The sequence below is a fragment of the Bos indicus x Bos taurus genome, chromosome 29 (assembly GCF_003369695.1).
Source record: "Bos indicus x Bos taurus breed Angus x Brahman F1 hybrid chromosome 29, Bos_hybrid_MaternalHap_v2.0, whole genome shotgun sequence".
Classification (NCBI taxonomy): Eukaryota; Metazoa; Chordata; class Mammalia; order Artiodactyla; family Bovidae; genus Bos; species Bos indicus x Bos taurus.
In genome coordinates this window covers 26,113,879-26,134,964 of record NC_040104.1, presented here as the reverse complement: position 1 = coordinate 26,134,964, position 21,086 = coordinate 26,113,879, and the positions used below count along the sequence as shown (strand labels likewise).

The following is a 21,086-nucleotide window of genomic DNA, read 5'->3' as shown; positions in this document are numbered from 1 at the left end:
AGGAAAATGTTCAGGCTTGATTCATGTCAGTGGTAACCATAAATAAAAGAAATTGCTTCGGACTTGACAGAGGGAACTTTGGATTTCACAGAGTTTGCATTTCACGTCTTCCTTACCTCTACAACCCCCCAGCCTCTGCCCGACTTCCCAGGCTCCAGCCACATACTTATGAGCTCAAACCAGTATCTGACCCAAGGGGTTTGTTCTGGACCCATAAATGACTATCACAGTGTGCTTGTGACCATTCTCTCCTCCCCCAAGCAACATCCTGATGGCTCCTTCGTAGCCACAGAGTAAAGTGTCTCCATTTTACGAGCTCTCATTTGGTACAGTCTGGCTCCAAGACAGGCTTCTTAAAGTTCATGTCCACCCTCCCCTGATGTCTGGCACTCTCTGCTCTCAGTCTTCACAGCTTCTAAACATGTTAAGTTAAGCTTGGGGACACCTGAATAAAACTGCATCCACTGAAAAAGAATCTGCTCCATCCTCGCATTTTTTTTTTTAAGCTCAGGTTCCCATCTCTTTCCCAGCTTCCAGGGTCTTCATCTGGGAGGCATTCTTTCATCTCTAGGAAAAGGGGTAGAATGCAATTTCCCACAGATAAAATAAATGCTGATGCTATGGGTTTTGCCTGCCACCATGGCAGAAAGTCGTATCTTACAAAGCGGGAGGAAAAATGAGATGGCTTTAAGAGCTCCTTTCTTCTTTCCAGAGCAGGGTGACCGACAGTGACAATTCAGATGCTTCCATCTTGGAGGCAAGTGGGGGGTAAGGGGGTGGTCGAAGAAGGAAGACAATGGCTGGGAAGATCCTGTGCAAAGGTATTTTAGAGCAGCCAGCTTCTGTGTAGAAGTGCAATAAAAATCCTCTAAGTGTGACTGCACTCTATTATGAAACCCTGCTGTTGAGAATTCATGCTATTGTACACAGTGGTAATGGGCCAAAACCAGTCAAAAGGATTTTTGCCTCCATACAAAGGCACTAATATTGAAATCATGGTAAAATGATAAAATCCTCCTGCTACCACTTGTCTCTTCCTATAATCCTATCCACTTTTTTGGGGGGTGTGTGTGTATGTTTATTTTTTTATTTTAAATTAATTTTATTGAGGTATAGTCGATTTCAAAGTTGTATTAATCTGTACGGCAAAATGATTTAGTTATATATACATTCTTTTCCATATTCTTTTCCTTATAGTTTATCACAGGAACACTGAATACAGTTCCCTGCGCTACACAGGACCCAGACCTACTTCTTTTAATATTTTGTGGTGCACAGCTCAGAAAGGAGGTTTTGGCAATCATGTCCCCATGGAAAATGAGAAGCAGAAAAGGCTGACTGCCCCGAACTTAATAATGCAAAATCAAAAATAGTGTATTTGTTATTTATCCTGGGAAGTGTCACGTGGGTGGACTGAGATGGTAGGTTTAAGTTTTTTTCACCAATACTGTGGCAGTGTGATACTGAACACAAAAAAAGGACACCTACCAAGATAGTCAGGGAAAGCTCTGCTCTACTGCTGCTGCTGCTGCTGCTAAGTCGCTTCAGTCGTGTCCGACTCTGTGCGACCCCAGAGATGGCAGCCCACCAGGCTCCCCGGTCCCTGGGATTCTCCAGGCAAGAATACTGGAGTGGGTTGCCATTTCCTTCTCCAATGCATGAAAGTGAAAAGTGAAAGTGAAGTCGCTCAGTCGTTCCCGACTCTTAGCGACCCCATGGACTGCAGCCTACCAGGCTCCTTTGTCCATGGATTTTCCAGGTAAGAGTACTGGAGTGGGGTGCCATTGCCTTCTCCGTCTGCTCTTCTACAACATGGCAATTCTACAGAACTTCCCTTCCAAGGAGCATATTTCTGGAGCATTCGATGCATGTGTCATCATTTAAAGTCCGTGGTAATTTCTTCTTGCAAGGCTAGCCTTGGTACACTTCAATTGATCCACGGGTTTTCTTTTTAAATGTTAAATTCTGTTAAGGGGAGGAATACATGGGTTACCTAGAACACTTCATCTCTCATTGATTTTTTTTTTTTTAACAGTCCTATCACTCTGTCAACGAATTTCATAATTTAGATCAGTAGTTTTTCGCTGAGTAAAGGAGACTAGGAAAGGAGGATTTTGTGCAACCCTCCCCGCCCAGGGGGCATCTGGCCACATCTGGTCACATTCGGGGTTGTCATAACCCTGAAGGGAACTGACATCTAGTGTACTGACATCAGAGGGTACAGATGCTACTAACACAGATCCCTCCCAATAAAGAATTATCTAACCCCACATGTCAGCAGTCCCAAGAGTGAGAAATCTGAGATGATTCTTTTAATCACTCATTCAATCAAGGTAATTATGCGATGTCTGCTTTGTGCCAGGTACTACGCTCCATTCTTTTGCTGGTGTTGGTGCAGAGCTCTCCTCCCAGTCCAGGAGTCCACATTTACACAATCGTCCTCTTTAGGGTCCACACACACCCCGACTCCCCTCCGTTTCCAGGAGAACCAGAGCATCTAATAAACAAGGGAAACATTAGGATCTCCCTCCATTAGGTGAAGAGAGGAGGCCCCAGGGCACCAGGAATGCTTTCTCCTAAAGAGGAGATGAAACGGGAACACTATCCAGATGGCTGAGCTGCACTCCCAGAAAACATAAAACCTAAAAATAAGAACTTGGTTCATCATTTAAAAGACGATTCATAAGCCCGTCAAGCGCCCTGAATTTTTTCTCCCCTTCTACCATGAATTCTCTGCTCACAGGAGGAGTTCAAAACACATTCCTCAAGTTTCAAATCCATTCTTTAATAATGTTCCATTAAGGTTAAAACTCATGCCTGACAAGGCAGCAGAGACCCACACTCTTTTCATCTGTACCCCAGGAAGGGCACGGGGCTGGGGAGCAAGGTCAGATGTAGATTCCAACCTCCCGCTTCACTTGGAATGAGATCAGAAGGGGAGACTGTTTCTTTGATCCAGGCTCTCTTGTGATTCAAAATCACCTTAAGGTTTTCTTATAAACACTGTTCAGGTACACAATCCAGCCTCCTTTATGACTGAGACTGCACACTCCCACCACATCATCCCTGGAGGGGACTGGCCAGTGGCAGCCCCTGGGGTTCCCATCAGAGCACAATGAGGTGCCCATCTTTAAAGAGGCTCGTGGTTCATATGGGATCCAGACATCTAATGCAGGATGCGGATCCTGTTAAAGTTGAGAGGCAGAGCGAGGGAAAAGACTCTTCACCAGCAAAGTATGTAAATAGAACCGAAGCTGTTCATTAACACGTAGCGGCCAATATAAACTGCTTTCCAAAATTAGCTGAAAAAAAAATCTGTGCAAAGTCTGACATTCCAGTGTTGCAGAGGGGGTGGGGAGGGGCACTGGGTGAGAAGGCTGCTGTAGCTGTTGCCATAGAAATGGGTCCAAGAGCTCTGAGATCAAGCTCCTGGAGTTTGTAATGCTAGCTGGAGTGGAGACGGGAAGCTGAGAAATGGGACCACTACACCAGAGACCCTGGGAGGAGAAAGGAGCTGGATGAAAGAGAAGGCAGAGTAAGGGGACAAACTGAGACCAAGATGCACTCCCAGGGTTTCCCTTGCTTTGGGGCCATACGTGGCCTCCACCCTGTGTGGTCCAAGAACATCCGAGAGAGAAAGGCTGGCAATTTTAAGCCTTTCCCCTCACTCTCAGCCAGGATCTCCAACCCATAGTTGAATAGCTTCTCAACAGTCTCTAAACATTAGACCTGCAGGGCAACTTGCATGGACCAAGTATGCTGTAGCCTAGCTCTCCCACATCCAGAAATACATCTACATCCAGGCCAGGCAGGGAGCAAGGAAAATCAAAACAAATGGCAAACAACTGGAAAGAGAAGGGAGGGGGCTGGCAGGCAAATGGAAAACTTTACACTTCAGTCCTGGTTCAGGCCGGACTGGGTCTCATGATAACGTAAAGTATGCAAACCTCAGAAGCACTGCTGTATATCTCCTCTGTAGCTTAGAGACTGATCAAATACCATCTGTTGTGGCAGTTGTCATGGTAGCATTTCACTCGGAATACCAGCATAGCTGACTGCAAAGTGCATGAAACTGATTAATCCAGATGAAGACCATCTCTACCACAGCCCAGGGGAAGGTAGGCTTCCAAGCAGACCAAGTAAATGGGGTGCTAGTTTTGATTAGTTTCTCACCAAGCCCCTTGGAGGTCTCCATCTTGAGAAGATGAAATTGACAAGAGAGGCAAACAGATGCTGCTTTCGAGTCAGGCTTGGTCATAGTCATTAAAAACAAACAAACAAACATGAAATCTCAAGAGCTTCGGGAGTGGGACACCCGGACCTCAGACAAGGCTGAGCAAGAACCTGTAAGTTCTAAGGACTTGAAAAGCACTGTATGGCTTCTTCTTGAGCCTCTTAGCACAAACAACTTTCTTCCAGAAGTATGTGTGATCCTCACACCTGATACTGCTACTTGTCAACAAAAACAATTATCATTCATCCATCTATTTATCCATTTCTTCACCCATATCTACTGAGCACCTTCAGGGTGTTAGGCAGTGTGTTGGTACTGGGTATACAGTGGTGAATTAAAGAGACATAATTCCTGACCTTGTAGAGTCTACAGTCTAAGGTAGGGGAGCTGGCATTAAATAAACAGATCACTGATAGCATCTGTCATGTACTAAAGGACTTGATCAAGCCTGGAAGGATGGGGGGTCAGGTGAGAATTCAAGGAAGAGATAGAAAGTTGGTCCACAGAAATAAGGCCTTTGTCTGTTCTCTTCACTGATGTAACCCCAAGCACCCAGAAGAGCATAGGGTGCATTGTACACACTCAAGATATGTTTGTCGAAGGGAAATTTGAGCTGAGACGTAAGAGTGAGCCAAGGACTGAGAGTGGGGAAGAGAAGAACACCCACATCACAGGTTTCATGCAGGATGCGGCCTCGCACATTTTGGGAACCAAAAGAGAGTCAAAATGGCTAGAGGCCAGGGAGCAATGGAGAAGAGCAGAGAGCGAGGACCCAGAGCCAAAGCAGAGCACTGGGCCACATTCAGGAACGGAAGCAGAAATGGAGAGAAGGCAAGGGTCCTTCTTGTTCTTAGGGAAGCCTTGGCACTCCGTTACCATGGCAACAGCAGCCAGGTCAAGCCCTTCCAGGCTGGTCTGAAAGCTTCAGGATGGATGAGCTATGCTATGTCAGGGATGGATCAAGCAGTGCCTTTAAGGTGGGGCTTCAGTGACACCCGGACTGGGCACTGAGATGGGGAGGGGTGGGAAGGGCAGGGCTGCGCCTGTGGTCACATTTACTGGGAAGGTCTGTTTCCTATCTACCAGGCCTCCATGCTCTCCTGACACTCCTTCCCATTGCCAGTTTCCAAAAACAAAAATAGAAGGAAAAAAGTAAAAGAAATCCAACCATGAAACCAGACCCAAAAGTACTCTGGGGAACTGTCCTCCTGAATGCCTGTCTCACCAGTGTTGTCTTTTTGCTCTGCATTTCTGGGGACCACGACCTGATGTGTGATTGCCCAGTTTCACATTTTTCTCCACCTATGTCAGTGTTCAACCACCTCAAATGGTCACATGGTCACGGGCCACAGTGTAGTCCTGGGAGTGCACACCACTGCAGGACACAGCAGCAGGGCCCAGACAAAGTAGTTCTAATTTTAGAAGGGAGCCCCAGAAAGAAGGGAGGTAGCCCGTGCTTCCAATTCTCCCAGGTGGGGAAACATTCAGGAGTATCTCCCTTGCAAGCCCCACATGCTGCTACATGCTAGGCAGACACATAAGGCCATCTTTGGCCACAGCGCTCCATACCTGCTATCCCAGCTCTGGCCATTCAAGCTTCAAAGCTTTCAGAAATTCATCTCTAGCTCTCTTGGTGGCTTTGAAAGAGAAAGCTTCAGAATGAGGGACTCAGGGGCTGGATGGGGCTTGAGTGTTTCTGTCAGACTGTTTCTCTGCTGCTTTAACGCCTTGCCCAGTTGCTTCCTTTAATTTGGCAATGGTATCCTCCTTATCTTTTAAGATATTTATAACTTGGGCTTTCTAAGATGTTGTCAAGAATTCCTTTTTAACAAGATTTTATAGGAGCCTCTCTGCTATTACAGCAAACGGGTAAGTCCATATGGATACGGAAAAAAAAACTCTCTAGAGAAGAAAATTGAAAACAAGAATCTCGAATTCCTCCAGTAGCTATCTTTTTCCACTTTGCTTCCAACTGCCTAGGATGGTTTCATTGCCCAATTATTTTCTGACTTCTCGATTTTCCCCTTGAAACAAAGAGAGAGACCTGGAAGGGGAGCCATGGCTAAGTTCTCCAAATCAGCCCTCGTTCTGGAGGCCCCAGATCAGATGCTTAGAGTTGAGCTCCGCAATGTGTCTGCTTCCAGACTCAGCGGTCCTCCTGAGGGCGAAACGCCCTGCGGGGTTAGTATCATGGGAGAGGCCCAGAGGATGCCTCTGTGCGTGTTTCTTCAGGAAATCATTCTGCACGTCATTTCTTCTGCTACAATGCCAGAGTAACGATCCCTAACTCCTAGCACTCCCAAAAGGGATTGATTAGTCCAAGTGGAGGTCTCGTCAAGAGCTGACACAGATGCTAAAAGGAGAGTGATGAGGGCTTAAGGGGTGATATTTACAGGATAAAACACAGGCTTTGTTGTTGTTGTTCAGTCGCTAAGTCACATCCGACTCATGGACAGCAGCACACCAGGCTTCCCTGTCCATCACCAACTCCCAGAGTTAGCTCAAACTCATGCCCATTGAGTCAGTGATGCCATCCAAACATCTCATCCTGTTGTCCCCTTCTCCTCCTGCCCTCAGTCTTTCCCAGCATCAGGGTTTTTCCCAATGAGTCAGCTCTTCACATTAGGTGGCCAAAGTATTGGAGCTTCAGCTTTAGCATCAGTCCTTCCAATGAATATTCAGGGTTAATTTCCTTTAGGATTGACTGGTTTGATCTCCATGTTGTCCAACGGACTCTCAAGAGTCTTCTCCAGCTCCACAATTCAAAAGCATCAGTTCTTCAGTGCTCAGCCTTCTTTATGGACCAACTCTTATATCCATGCATGATCATTGGAAAAACCATAGCTTTGACAATAGGGATCTTGTCAGCAAAGTGATGTCTCTGCTTTTTAATATGTTATCTAGATTTGTCATAAGCTTTTCTTCCAAGGAGCAAGCATATTTTAATTACATGGCTCCAGTTACCACCTGCAGTGATTTTGGAGCCCAAGAAAATAAAATATGCCACTGCTTACACTTTTCCCCCCTATTTCCCATGAAGAGATGGGACCGGATGCCATGATCTTAGTTTACTGCATGTTGAGTTTTGAGCCAGCTTTTCCACTCCCCTCTTTCACCTTCATCAAGAGGCTCTTTAATTCTTTACTTTCTGCCATTAGAATGGTATCACAAGCTTTGGGGTCAGACAAATCTGGGTTCAAATCCTGATTCTGCCATTTACTGAATTACGATCATCAGCAATTTAACCTCAGTGACCTGATCTGTAAAATGGGCATTACACGGATCATACAGGGTGGTGGTGGTGATTACATGAGAGGAAACGTGTACGTGGTACTCAGTAGGTGCCCGATAACTGGCAGTTTCTGTTAGCGTGTTGTCACTTCTGATATGACTGTCCCTTGGCAATAGTGCTCAGGCCATACATGCCCAGTGCCGTGTCTGGAGTTGGCCTCTGGCAAAACAGAGAGAATTAGACAAGCTTATCTGGTCTGCCTTCTATTCCTCCTCCTGGGATTTCCTCTCTATCACCTGACATGTAACTGTCTCTTAACAAAGATGCTGATAAACCACCTCACGCCAAGACAGAAGGGCCTGCTACTATCCTCTCACCAGTCCCCTCTCCTGGAGGTACTTGCATTCTATCACAATTATTAGGTGTCCCCTAATTAACAGAGTAATGGGATAATTAGTTTGTAGATGAAGGCCAGCCTGGGGACCAGTTCCCTCACACTAACCTGAAAAACTCAGTTTTGTGGCTCAGCCAACTTGCCAGTGTCCATTGTTTATGCTCCTTGTGGGTTGTTCATGAGTATCCGACCCGTGGACTAATAATTGTCCCCTAATCCTGTCCGGATCTATTGATACAGATTTTGAACTCTACACTAGATTTGAGTTCCCTGAGAAACTACTCTTAAAAACCTAAGAAAACTGTTAACTGCATCAAGTCTCAAAGTCATCATCTGTAGCACAGGAATGCTGATATTAATAACTATCTCGTAGGCTCCTCTGTCCATGGAATTTTCCAGGCAAGAATACTGGAGTGGGTTGCCACTGCCTTCTCCAGTTTTTGTCATATTCCCATGCTTAAACTCATAAGACACCACAAAGTCTTCAAGAGGCAGCAGATCATAAATGCAAAACAAAGCCAAAGAGTAGATCCTTGATATACCCGAAGAGTGCAGTAAATCCTCAGTTGTGGAGATACCGCTATCACCCACAAAGCCAACACATACAAAAGAACAGAGTAATGGGATAATTAGTTTGTAGATGAAGGCCAGCCTGGGGACCAGTTCCCTCACACTAACCTGAAAAACTCAGTTTTGTGGCTCAGCCGACTTGCCAATGTCCATTGTTTATGCTCCTTGTGGGTTGTTCATGAGAATCCAACCCATGGACTGGGCTTGCTCAGTGGTAAAGAGGTGGACAATGCAGGAGATGCAGAGACACAGGTTCTATCCCTAGGTCAGGAAGATCCCCTGGAGGAGGAAATAGCAACCCACTCCAGTAATGTTGCCCAGAAAAATCCCATGGATAGAGGAGACTGACAGGCGACAGTCCACGGGGTTGCAAAAGAGCCAGACACACAACAAAGCTGATCCATGGATTCCTGCCCCACAGTTCTGAGGATAGCATGACATATTAATAACCGAGTGCAAGATGTATCCTGGTAGCACAGATAACCAGGGAAGCAAAGCCAACCAGATACATTTAAATGTTTTAATACTCAACTCAGAATCCTGCAAGACTTCGCACTCTCACTGTGCTGAAGGCTGGAAGGAAGGGACGCCAACTGCTCTGTTAGCCTCTCCTTGTTTTAATACATATCACCTGTTGTGTTAATTTGTGCAGAAGATGCAACTAAAAAATCGCCATTAGGGAAAAAAAGAGAAATGGCATATTTGGGGATTTCCTTGCAATTCAGTGGTTAGGACTCTGTGCTTTCACTGTGAGGGTCTGGGTTCAATCCCTGGTTGGGGAATAAGATTCTACCAGCCGTGAGGTGTGGCCAAAAAAAAAAAAAAAAATCACCATTGTGCCCACTCCAATTTCAGATGCTGCTAGGCATAATACCATTATCACATGCCAGGCATAATATTAGGACTTTTCACATACATCACACTTAAATCCATTTTTTTATTCACAAGCTGTTATGGCTTCCTAGTGAACATTAATAAAGAATTTGGGAGATTTTGCAAGTAGCACATAGAGAAACTAGATCTGGTCAATAGTTTCAAGTTTCAAAATCTGTGATCAAGGCAAAGAGCTACTTGTCAACCAATCAAAAAGTATATGAGATTAAAAGTAATTAAGAATATACTCAAGAATTAAAATAACTCAGCTCTGTTTACTGCTGCTGCCAGAGTGTTGGAGGTGTGGGCAAAGTCACTGAAAGAGGAGAGCAAATGAGACAAGGAGGCTTCTATTACAGGATATCCTCCAAGTTTCCCAAGGCTAAAGACTGCTAGTGCACCTGTGAAGAAATGCTGACAATTCTTGTCATATAATGCTAATCTGTTACTATTTCCATCCTTGTCAAGTATTTCACTGGACCAGATAAAACTGCCATTTTTGTAGGTAGAAAATAGTTAAAGACTGGCTATTTCATATGGTTCTCTCTGTTATCAGCATATTAGGAAGATGATTCCCCCTAAAAGCTAAAATTATATTGCCAGGTGATCATAAGAGTTCATCACTTTATAGCCACTGACAAAGAATCTATAAATTCTGAGACTCAGAATCAAATCTCTGCAAGTGTCTCTCCAAGGAGTTTCATAAGACTGATGATGATACATCTTGACTGTATATACACAGTCAGAAAAAAATACAGCATCCATAAGCTCACCCCTCAAAGGCCCGTTGCTCTGGTTCTAAGAATTTCTTCTGCACTCTCCCCTTAGAGCAGCAGACTGGGGCCAGGGTAAGACTTTCATTCCAAGTTGCTTCATCTCGAAACTTCCCACCGAAGGCGAGCACTAGTCATCCTTCACAATAGTGAAGGGAAGCCCGGGTCACAGGCCCTCTCCTCTCGCCTTCCTGTTCCTTCAGGGGAAAGTGTGAGAAAGCAGCAGCTCTGGTCAGGTTCTGCCCTCCTATTCAACTCTACATGACTGTTCCCACATTCGCACCAACGTGGCAATCTACTCTGCAGGAAAAGCCAACTCATGCCACGGAGTCATCATTGGCATTGTGACGGCATCGGTACTAAGAGGATATTTCAAAGGAGGAGATGCGAGTCAAGGAGTTCTCAGGACCAGAGGTGAAATCTGAGGCACCACTTGTTTCTCAGAGGTTCTTGGCTCCCTCTGAGCAAAAGTACTTAATTTCCCCAAGCCTCAGTTTTCCTTTTAGTAAAATGGAGATAATTATCCCTTTCTTGAAAGCCTTATAGACTCCTCCCAAGAAACTAATATTTATACTCTTAGAAAACATGAAACACTGGACTAGATTCTTCTCCATACATTATTATTTCAATTAATTTTCACCACTAGATATGATAGGTATTATCACTTTTCATATGGGGACATGTAGGCATAGAGTGTTTAAATGCCTTCCTAAAATCACGGTTATTAAATGGCAGGGTTGGAATGCAAACACTTACTCGATGTTTTGTAAGCTATGAAGCCTATACACATGGGCATTAACAACCAAACAGCTGGAGTTCAGTATTGCTGCGGAGGAGAAGAATCATCACCCAGTTTCGTCATTCATTTCCTTGGAGAAAGATAGGCAAATAATTAATCCATTCAAACTAAGCCCAATCTTTACATCAGAAAGATGAAGAGCACTTCACAGAGGAGGGCGTGACTTCTCCAACATCCTTCTGAACATGTTTTGTGGACGATATTGATGTTCTTTTACAGTGTTTTGAAATCTTCTAGGGCAGTAATTATTTAAATCAATATAAAGATTACAGCATTATTTTGATGTCAAAATGCTCCCCAAAAGGATTTTTTAAAACCACCATATGCCAGAGTTTAGATCTCCTAAGAAAGATCAGGAATTAGAACTTATGAGAACATAACAGTTTGCGGGTAAAAGACCTCAAATGTGTGCAGGAAGCAGGTAGACAAAAACTAAGTAAAAAAGCCTGGGTGTAAGACAGTAGGGAACGGTGGGGAGTGTGGCTAATGCAGCCTGTTGCTGCTGCTGTTCAGGTGCTCAGTCGTGTCCGACTCTGTGACCCCCACAGATCGTAGCACGCCAGGCTTCCCTGTCCTTCACTATCTCCCGGAGTTTGCTCAAACTCATGTCCACTGAGTCGGTGATGCTATCTAACCATCTCATCCTTTGCCTCCCTCTTCTCCTTTTTGCCTTCAATCTTTTCTAGTATCAGGGTCTTCTTTAATGAGTTGGCTCTTCGAATCAAGTGGCCAAAGTATTGGAGCTCCAGCTTCAGCATCAATCCTTCCAACGAATATTCAGGACTGATTTCCTTTGAGATTGACTGGTTTGATCTCCTTGCATTCTACATATACCTAAAGGAGGCAGCTGGCATCCAGATTTAGTCAGTGGAGTATCAATCCAGGACTGACAACTTTTTTTCCCCCTAAAAAAAGTTGGAAGATCACTGTTTGTGATCAATCCAGGACTGACAACTTTTTTTCCCCCTAAAAAAAGTTGGAAGATCACTGTGAAGTATATTGATTTTTATCTAACTGTTGGCAGCCATTTAGTTTTTCTTACAAAAGGGCTTCTGGAACCTGAATTCAGCTTGCTGGCCACTGTTCTCTACTCTTTGCTTAAGTGAGCACACTGGCAGTCCTCTACTGACCAGTTCCTAATGCAGGCACCACAGGCTAAGTATGCCTTATCAAAGGGCCAACAAGAATTTCTCACTAAGTTCTGGTTCATAGAAAAATAAACAAAATACAAAGATGAATACAGGAAAAACACCCCTTTGGGGCTAGTCTGAAACATAAGAAGCCCATGAAGACATGCATAGGGAGATGGATCCAAGCATGAAGCCGGATTACTTTTATATAAAGCACAGTCCACATGGTTATAAATCACCATCCAATTTCTCTTTCAGCTCAGGACAATCTGAAGCTCTCCTCTCCCCACCCCTTCTCACATTTGCTAAGCTCTTTAACCATATTGAGCACCACATGTTGACACTTAAAATGCCTCAGTTTCAAAGTAGGTGTAATGGGAATTTCTTCAGTTAATATTCTCTGAGCATCCAGCAGATGCCAGGTCATGGTATGGGCAGATGGACAGGGACCCCGCCCTCAAAGAAGTTAATGCCAGGCAGTTAAGGACAACGTGCTAAAGGATTATCACCTGGGTTTTCAATGGAAGAAACCAAGGGTCACAGAGGTTAAGTGAGCTGGAAAGTAGAGAAGACACTTGCAAACTCCAAGACCACAGCCGCGTGTACAATTCAGATCCTACGGATTTAGAACTTACCATTGTTCTCAGACAGGAGGATGTCTAATGCATCCTCATCTTTCCAAAAGTAAACTGATTGGTTCATTCAAAATATTTAGTTAGACCTTGCTGTGGTGATCATTTCACAATATACACAAATGCTGAATCGTTGTTTGTACACCTGATACAAATGTGATGTTACATGTCATTTATATCTCAATCAAAAATACACAGTGTTTGCTATACTTAAAATGGATAACCAACAAAGACCTATTGTACAGCCCATGGAACTCTGCTCAATGTTATGTGGCAGCCTGGATGGGAGGGGAGTCTGCGGGAGAATGAATACATGTCTACATACGGCTGAGTTCCTTCACTGTTCACCTGAAACTATCCAAACACTGTTAATTGGCTATACCCCAGTACAAAATGTTTTTGGTGTTAAAAAATTATATCAAAACATTTAAAAAATAAAAATTACATAGTGTTCCTAAAAAAATTAGTTAAAATTAACCTTTAGATAGATTAACTTTTAAATTTTTAAAGAACTTTACAAACTGATAGATGTTGAAATGCATGTTTGCAGTCATATCCCCAAAGAGAACTTTTTTACATCATCCAAGAGCTTGGCTTGTTACAAATGCAAATTATCGAGCTCCTTCCCAGACCTACTGCATGGGACACTCTAGGGGTGGGTTCCAGCACTGCTTTTGCAAGCCCTCCAGGAGACCCCCTGTGCACTAAAGCTGGAGCAGCCTGGCACAAGAGGCTTTGCAGAACCTCCAATCGTGGCGTCGTTTCCACCCACCTTTATAACAAAGTTAAAAAACTGAGAAAGAAAAGACTGGATCTGAAAATTTGGGGGCCTAGGATGACTCAAGTTTCTTGATAGCATTTAAAAGTTCATAGTATATTTCACATATTAAAACTTGACAGATACCATCGTCCCACTCTCTGGAAAGCTCCCGGAGATCTGGAGAATTTACTGTTTAGCTCACTCATCTGACATCATCTGAGCACTTTCAATATACCTAGTTGCAAATATGGAACTTTTCATTGAACTAAAAGATAAAAACAAGAAAAAAAAAAAAAAAAAACCCACACTATATGTACTACAAAGCTTTGATGGGATTACCTAAGCTTATAAACTGTGTTTCTCAAAAAGTGTGCTTAAATGTCATATTGACTACAAGACAAACGTACATTTGCTGTGGAGCATCAGGAATACCGTGTATCCACCTCTAAACAGTAGATGAAATGGCACTTGCCATTCCCACGACAGCTCGGTATCTGAGGCGGCCCACATGTGGTCACAGTGCTGGAGACTAAATGTGGGCCTTCGCCTCCCACACCTTCCTGCAATGACCTGTGTTAGTGTACAGATGTGCACATCTCCATTCTGAAGTGTTCCATGGAGGGAAGCAACTTCCAATCAACTCAGGAACCAAGAGGCTCACAGTGGTAAAATGAGCCTCTGCTATAAATAGCTTCCTAAAACAGTAAGTTACTTCGTTTCAATCCCATAGTGTATTAGTTTCTTATTGCTGCTGTAACAAATGGCCTCAAACTTCATAACTTAAAACAACATATATTTATTACCTTAAAATTCTGGAAGGTCAGAAGTCCAGAATCAGTTTCAGTGGCTGCAATCAAGGAGTCAGCAGGGCCGCGTTTACGCTGGAGGTTCTAGCGGAGAACCCGTCTTTGTCTTTTTTTAGCTTTTGGAGGCCACCTGCATTCCTTGGCTCATGGCCCGTTCTTCCATCTTCCAACCTCGTTCTCTCTCATTCATTCTCTCCCTCTGCGCTTCCTCCTGCCTCTCATTTTTCCCTCCTCTCCTCCTCTCTCTCCTCTGACCCTGCTTCTGTGTTCCATGGTCACATCTTCTCTCTCACCTTCCTGCCTCCTGTCTTGGGAGGACCCCTGTGATCACACTGGGCCTGCTCATTTAATCCAGGATAATCCTCCTCTCTTGAAATCCCTAATTTAATCACCTCTGCAAAACCCCCTTTATCATTTAAAAGAACATATTCACAGGTTCCAAGGATTAGAATGTAGACATCTTTGGGGGTCCATTGTTCAGCCTACCACACCAGTACCTACTTTTTGAATAGGAAAGACCTTTTTCATGCACAAGTCAATACTTGGGAAAGATGGGACTTGTAAACAGGGAAGGAAATGACAGTCTCATGTGCTCTCTTCATGAAACAGGATGATGCCAGGTGCTTCTATTACCACCTCTCACTTATCTCTGGCCACCCTAGAGGGAGCTTCCATAATCATCTGCCTTTTACAGATGAGGGAAAAGATTCAAATTTTCAGCAACTTGCCCAGCACAACTGCCCAGTATGTGAGACCCGGGTCTTTCTGATTCCGGGGTCCAGGCTTATTCTTCTTCATCCCAAATCTTCTTCTCTGATGGAATGCCTCATCCCAAAACTCTGCCCTTCCTTATACAAGGAGATAGCATCACAAATCTAATTTTTGCACCTCCACATGTTTGTTTTTTTTTCCTTCTCCAATCCATTTCCTTATATGTAGACTAGTATAAGACTAAAGGGAATAACGTCAGGCTTCCAGGGTTCAAACCCCAGCTTGTCATTTATTAGCTGTGTGACCTAAGATAAGTTACTAAACCTCTTTCTGCCTCAGTTTCCTCATCTGTGAAATGGAAATAATAAAGGTATATGCTCTCAGAGAGTTTTATGAAGATTAAAAAAATCAGTTATAATGAAAATAAAATGTCTAGAACATTGTTGCACTTTCGTGTGTAAGTATTTGCTATTAATATATGGGCTTCCCTGGTGGCTCAGATGGTAAAGCATCCACCTGCCAACGTAGGAGACCCGGGTGCTATCCCTGGGTCAGGAAGATCCCCTGGAGGAGGAAATGGCAACCCACTCCAGTATTCTTGCCTGGAGAATTCCACGGACAGAGGAGCCTGATAGGCTTCAGTCCATCGGGTTGCAAAGAACAGGACATGACTGACTAACAACACAATAATATAAAATCATAATAATATAAAACCCTGACAGAACCCGAAGGCAGAAACCCTAGGCTGCACAGAACGAGGGGAAATGGACAAGTTTCTTTAACATGACTCACACGTGGCCCCTGGCACAGCACAGCAGATGGCATCAGACTCTTAAGTTCTCCATACCCTTCAGTGCAGCGAACAAGGTATGTTCTTCACTCCATAGGGTTGTTATGTGAATAAAGTGGATTAACATCTATACAGCACTAAGAACAGTGATTACCTTCATTTTTATTATCATCTGTTAACCAACTCTGGTAGTTGTAAGGAGGCCTAAAAACGCTTACCTTGAGCAACATAAAATAATGCAGTCAGTGAAAAATTAGCTACAAGGTCCTTGGATCTTCTGAATAAATGAAGGAAGAGAAGAATCAAGAGAAGGAAAGATAGTTCTAGAACAGTGCTAAATATCCATTTCTTAAATCGAATGAAGAACTTCCAAGTGAACACTCAAATCACTGCTCAATAGTAGATAATGATATGAGAATAACACTGTATTATAATCCTTTAACCCCATGAACACATCCAGGCCAGCTCCTTTTTTGGTCTTTCCGTCTGTCCATCCATCCATCCGTTTATTAAACACCTACTATATACTAGTATTTTAAGTGATAGATGCTTAGATCCTCAGGTGAAAGACACAGCATCTCCTTTAAGAAGACAATTCAACGACAACCACAAAGAGCAAGTTATGACACACGCAGGCACTGGACATCTGCGGACACAAGGGGCAAAGACACCTAATTATCTCAATTACTTAACAGCTGACCTGAATATTAAAGGTTACATCACCCATTTGGGACACTCATCAGGTCTCCTGGGCAGACTGGACATCTTGCATCAAAATGGGAGGCATGCGAGTACATGGCCTCCGTGGGGCACTCCAAGTCCAGTGTGGCTAAGGATACAGTGTGAGTGGCCAAGTGGCAGGAGATACCAGTAACTAGATCGTGAAGGCCCTTCTTTGTGAACTCAGTTCAGTCGCTCAGTCGTGTCTGACTATTTGCAACCCCATGAACTACAGCACGCCAGGCCTCCCTGTCCATCACCAACTCCTGGAGTTTACCCAAACTCATGTCCATTGAGTCGGTGATGCCATCCATCCATCTCATCCTCTGTCATCCCCTTCTCCTCCTGCCCTCAACCTTTCCCAGCATCAGGGTCTTTTCAAATGAGTCAGCTCTTTGCATCAGGTGGCCAAAGTATTAGAGTTTCAGCTTCAATGTCAGTCCTTCCAATGTGTACTCAAGAGGATGCAAATTTCCATGGGGAGCTAACGATGGTTTTGAACAGAGAAGTGACCAAAGAGGTAAGAAAGAGACAGATGTGGAGATGGCCATCATTTTTGAAAGAGACTGCTGGCCATAACACAATGATACTGGCTGTGCCATTTGAAGAGGAAGCAGTCGGTGCTTCCTGCCCATCTTTGCCCTGGACTCTCCAACCCTCCACTTTAAGTTCTAGGGGACCTGTGGACTTTTCTTTATTCCTTCTTGGTTCTGTAACGTGTGTGGCCTTAGGGCCATGTAAAAATAGGACCAAGGGCCCAGGGACGAGGCAACTCAGCTGCCCAAGGATCTCAGACACTCCCCAGGCATGTGGCTGGCTTTCTGACAGCTGTTGGGAGGGCCCAAGGTCACTGGAGCTGGAAACCTGATCTCATTGCAGACAGTCTTGCCCTAGCCCAGGAAGCTCCATGGAGGACACGGCTGGAGGTACCTGGCGCCAGGGCTCACCCTGGGCATCTCAAGAGACTGCCTTTCTCTGGGGGCCACTAGCTCCTTTTTCTAGCTCTTGAGTTCCACCAACAGGTCAACTCAGGCCTTCTCCAGAAATACTCTGCTGCCTTCTCGCTAACTCCCGGCTAAATCCAGCTGGTTCTACGGCATCTACCACTGAGAACAAGCAGAACAGGGACTGGGAGGTGGAGACTGTTACGTCCCTTCTTTGTCCTCTGTCACAGAAACGACCATCACAGGCTCTCAAAACAGACAGTCTTGGGTTCAAACTCCTACTCTGCCTCCTAGGTGAGTGATCTGAGGCAAAAAAATAACCTTTTAAAGTTCGATCTCCATGTGCAAAATATAAACAATAATTGCCTCTAATCATAAAGCAGTTATTATTCCCCACATTTCCTGGGGGAGGAAGAGCAGTGCTGAGAGGCCAAGTGGATGGCCCAGGGCCATGCTGTTTAACCAACACTTCACCCAAAGCTGGCCATTCTTAAAACATCTATTTCTTGAGAAATACTGATGCTCAGATGCTTCCTCATGTCCGACTCTTTGCAACCCCATGGACCATAGCCCACCAGGTTCCTCTGTCCATGGAATTCTCCAGGCAAAAGTACTGAGGTATCTTGACAAACCATCACCCTATTAAGAGCTAACACTGGCTGCATGCTTCCTCTGTGCCCAGCAGAGTGTGGGCACATCATACAGACCATCTCACGCACATCTTAAAACCACCCTGTTAGAGAGACGGGTCCCCTAAAAACCACCTGTTAGAGAGACGTGTCCCCTTAAAACCACCCTGTTAAAGAGATGGGTCCCCTAAAAACCACCCTGTTAGAGAGATGGGTCCCCTTAAAACCACCCTGTTAGAGAGGCAGGTCCCCTTAAAACCACCCTGTTAGAGAGATGGGTCCCCTTAAAACCACCCTGTTAGAGAGATGTGTCCCCTTAAAACCCCTCTGTTAGAGAGGCAGGTCCCCTTAAAACCACCCTGTTAGAGAGTCATGTCCCCTTAAAACCACCCTGTTAGAGATGGGTCCCCTTAAAACCACTCTGTTAGAGAGGCAGGTCCCCTTAAAACCACCCTGTTAGAGAGATTTGTCCCCTGGGAGCCTGAGGACCATGTCCTACGCCAGGAACAGCTGGCCTCCAGGATACATGCTTTTGGTCTGGATGCCTTGTAACCTCCACAAGTCAGAGGTGAACATGGCCTAGTTAATGGTTTCTTTTTCTAGAGGAGATTCAGGAGGACCAGAGGATGGGCTGCTGCTGCTGCTGCTGCAGCTGTCACTTCAGTTGTGTCCGACTCTGTGCCACCCCATAGACGGCAGCCCACCAGGCTCTGCCATCTCTGGGATTCTCCAGGCAAGAACACTGGAGTGGGTTGCCATTTCCTTCTCCAATGCATGACAGTGAAGTCACTCAGTCATGTCCGGCTCTGTGCGACCCCAGAGACTGCAGCCCACGAGGACCCCCCACTGTCCCTGGGATTCTCCAGGCAAGAACACTGGAGGGGGTTGCCATTTCCTTCTCCAATGCATGAAAGTGAAGTCGCTCAGTCGTATCCGACTCTTCGAGGCCCCATGGACTGCAGCCTGCCAGGCTCCTCCATTCATGGGATTTTCCAGGCAAGAGCACTGGAGTGGGTTGCCATTGCCTTCTCCAGAGGATGGGCTAGACCTGACTACAGCTGGAACCTGATGTCTGGGTAGGGGGCCCTAGGCTTCATTGCACTGTGTATTTTCAGGAGCTGGTCTTCTGAAAGAGGGCTTCAGGGGCAAATGTGAGAGTGGGGAAGGGGAGGGAAAAGGCTGGTCAAAGGGAGATCTATAATGGTCCTCCCCTTTGCTGCCTAATCCCATGTAAAGCGGTCATTCAGTTTTTATTACTTTTACATGTGGGGTGCCACATATCATTTTATTTTGGGGGGAGGGGTTCTGCTCATGGAACAGAAGTTTGAAAGCCAGTGTGCTATCCTTCTGTAAATAAATTAGTTGCTCAATTGTGTCTGACTCTACGCAACCCCATAGACTGCAGTCCCCCAGGCTCCTCTGTCCATGGAATTCTCCAGTCAAGAAAACTGGAGTGAGTTAGGGGCAAATTCCTCTTGTTTTGGGAACTTAGGTGCTGACTTTTGTCCACAGGGGCCCCCTGAAAGGACAGGGTGAGGAGCAGACCTGTGCCCTAAGCAGCAGGGGCATCAAACGTGGGGTCTGTGGAGCCCCAGAGGCCTTTGTGACCCTTGAGTGGCTCACACCGTATGCAAAATCCCAGGGCGTGAGTGAGTCAAGAAGAATGCCAGCAGATCTTCTCAGATTTCTGAAGGTTTTCTGTCCCCTAGTTCCTGACTACTAATATCATCATGACTGGAGAAACACCCTTGACTGAGTGCTGACCACGTGCTAAGGAGAATGGGGGCAATGAGGTCATCTACCCCAGAGAGCTGCTGGGAGGGTATTTGTGAAGCACTGAGGCACCCGGCACACTGCAAACACTGATGGGCCTTAGAGTTTATTTTCACTATTATTACTCCCATCTATTATCATCACTTCCACAGCCTCATTGGTCCTCACAAAAACTTTATGAGGTTTGTATTATCAAGCCCACTTTATAGAACAGGAAATAGAGGCTTCAAGAGATTAAATAATTAGCTCAAGGCCACAGACAGCAGAGAAGGAATCAGAAAGTGGCCTGTCTGGTTCCCAAGCCCAGGCAGGCCCTAGGTCTAGAAGGGCTGAGGGAAGAAGGCAGGACTCCCAGAGAGCCCAGGAGGAGGTTAGCAGGCAAGGCAGGACTAGGAGGCCTCAGATGACCCCAGGCCAGAGCCAGAGGGGAAAACAGGCCGGGACTTTCCGCTGAAAGGGCCTGAAAGGACCCGCAGCTTTGCTAACTTTGCACCTCTCTGAATCAACAACACAAAGCCAAACTACTTAAAATAATAATGATGAAAACAGAAAGCCACCCCCTGCGGCGTCCTCTCCTGGGCTCCAAAGTGAGCCAGAGTCTTGGAGTACAGTGGGTTCAAGGCGCGAGGCACTGGCAGACCCAGCGCCCGCTGGCTGCGCTCCAAGCAATGTTTCTCCTTCCAAACACACACAGAACTCCGCTCAGCACACCACTTGAAAGCCAAAAAGATGCCCCAAGGGTTGCCATGGCAATGCTAAACAGACAAAACATTTCAACCAGCTCTGACACACAGACACAAACCTATTTAAGGGCCAAATGGATGGATTGAGGGGTGGGGTGGGCAGTGTTGTTTCTACAGCTCCATCTCCGAGGATTTGGCCCCTAAAGCATCTAGGTCAGACTGAAAGAGAGCAAAGGACTCCTTCAACGCAAGCTGAGGTTGGGCTCGCTCGGAAAGGGAAGCCGCCGTCATGCTCCCTGCATCTCGCTTGCAGACGCAGTCCTGTTTTAGGAGGGCTACGACAGGGCGGCAGGAGATGCCCATGGCCCTGGCTCTGCCTGTCCCTGAGGACAGCCCTCTGCTCCCAGCACCAGGGTCTCTTCAAAGAAATGGGAAGTGATATGCTTTCCTATGTGAAAGGTCTTAAAGCAGTGAATCGATGCATGTGAGTGCTGATATTAACCACCATTCCCCACCTGCCATCCACAGGGGTTGATTACCATGGATATTTTCCTTTAGAAAACTTCACTCCAGGGTCCAATGGAGCTATTCCCTGAAATGCTGCCACCTGGGGAGTGATGATGACTACAGAAG

At 45.4% G+C, this 21,086-nt stretch overlaps 1 protein-coding gene across 10 annotated transcripts in view; it reads right to left on the bottom strand.

Moving 5' to 3' along the window:
* Nucleotides 1-21,086, bottom strand: part of NAV2 (neuron navigator 2) — a 796,404-nt gene that overhangs the window by 253,452 nt on the left and 521,866 nt on the right. The gene's annotated exons all lie outside the window — the stretch shown is intronic.